The sequence below is a fragment of the Pistacia vera genome, unplaced genomic scaffold, assembly GCF_008641045.1.
Source record: "Pistacia vera cultivar Batoury unplaced genomic scaffold, PisVer_v2 Contig656, whole genome shotgun sequence".
In the NCBI taxonomy this organism is placed as follows: Eukaryota; Viridiplantae; Streptophyta; class Magnoliopsida; order Sapindales; family Anacardiaceae; genus Pistacia; species Pistacia vera.
The window spans coordinates 2,298,699-2,300,869 of record NW_022196508.1 but is presented as its reverse complement, the minus strand read 5'-3'; positions in this window follow the sequence as shown (position 1 = coordinate 2,300,869).

Sequence of the window (2,171 nt, the reverse complement as noted above, 5' to 3'; positions counted from 1 at the left end):
TTAAAAAGTCCTCGATTTAAGATAGAATTGCAATATTTATTTTTCCTAATTATTAATTATTTTGGTTCAGACATTAGTCCTTCATTTCTATTTCCGTCCTTCCATTTACCATCAGAGTTACAAGATCTTCATCTTCAATTATTTATAACATCTTCATCTTTCACTTGTTCTTAGCCCTTTTAACACTGTTATGCCTAAAAATAGGGGCTGACATGCATTAACGTCATCTCCACCAGTCAAGATTCAGCGGATCTATCCATTAACCAGAATTCGACACCACCCAAAGACAATAAGATATTAGCTGTCAATACCCAAACCACTTCAAAAATGAATTTAGTGCAAGGGTGAATTTGGTTCGCACACCTGTCCAAGCCCCATTTAATTTAAGGATATACATGGAAGTTCTTAACGAATGGGAAGGCAGGAAGAATCTTCACACCATCAGACCACTTGCAAAAACCACTCATTACCTTGAGCAAAACGAGTGTAAATAGGTAGCTCCCCTTCACAAAATAGAGGTTGGAGACACACAAATTACAAGGCAAATAGCAAACACACTACTAGAAAGAGACTGGCTTAACATTCTCTTAGAACATAAACACTTGTAATCGTAAATCGCAAATAGCAAATCTCGACCCTCATAAACCTGTGTAATGATCAAGAAAAGAACACTTATAAATACAAATCATAGTGGATGTAGGAGTCCCTTATAATCATCCGAACCACTATAAAAACTCTCTTGCCAACTTTATTTTACGTACTTGCATGCAACTGCCATCACAATACTTCATCCACTTTCTATAATCTACTCATGTGTAACTTCTTAGCACTTTACACGTGTGAAGTCATTAGTGTCAAAATCAAGCATCAATAGTTTGGCGCTAGAAGGAGGGCAAATTCACATCATCTCTCTATCCAGTAAACTCACAGTTTCAACAATTGACCCATCAGTTTCTATTTAAAAAATTATCAATAAACTGATATGGCTCGTGGTTTTGAAAATGAGCGTCCTAGCAGATCCACTGTAAACAAAAAAGAGGAGATTCCCCACAATCAGGGGGAAACATCTCCCAAGGGAATTCCCCATAACACAGTGAGAAACATTCCATCCACCTCCTAGATGGATCCTACTCTAATCCACTACTTGGGAAACCTTGATTCCACTTTCCAAACAATGTCTCAATGTTTGGAACGTTTGGACAGAGTGGTACTACCGAAGACACTTGCAGCTCGCGCGAAAGACTGGAAACGAGCACATCCTCAAGTGTCATGCGCTGCAACACAAACGGGTACACACAATGCCAACAATGGGCAAAAACGCTCAAAAAGGCATTTGAATATTGCCTGTGAACAAGGAAATCAAACTCTTGTTCTACGACTTAGTAGTGCTTCACGTCAAGAGCAGTCCCAAGGCAGCTTGCACAAGCATACCCACGAAAATGCCAAGCATGGAGACACCCACACCCACAATCGGCACACTAGTTCCAACCATTACCGAGTTAGGGAAATCTCCCCTAGCCAATTATCTCCTTCACAGGGTTTTGACCCATATGTGTCAAGACAAGCTGAAGGCTCCGGCCAAAGCATAGGAAACACTGATCTATGGTCTTTCATCAACCATAACCGTAGGGCACGCACCCAGGTTGCAGAGAGTGATCCACCATGACCCGCATCTCCTTAGCTAGAGGATTTACAACGGGCACTGGATTAGATTCAAGCTTAGTAAAATGAGTAGGGAGTGATCGTTGAGGCATCTTCTTTTTCTCTAGAGGTTTTCCTATCACCTATGTCGCAAAGATTCAAAATACTGAATATGAAGGCATTTGACGGGAATGCTGAGGATCATCTCTATGAGTTCAACGACCTTATAGAGTTACACTAAGTGTCAAACTTGGAAAAATGTAAATGTCTGGTAGTGACTCTTACTGCCAGTGCAAAGTGTTGGTTCAGATAGCTTTCAGCACTGTTTATCAACATCTGGCAGTAAACAAGCTCTTTATTCACGAGACACTTCCAATCAAACAGGAAGTTCTCGATGCCGCTCGGCTATTTGAGCAACATCCAACAAGAGAAGAACAAGGCTCTCAAGTCTTACATTGACAAATTCCATAGAGAACTGAACAAGGTAGCTAATACACTTAAAGAGTCAGTGCAAACTTTGATCGTTGTAG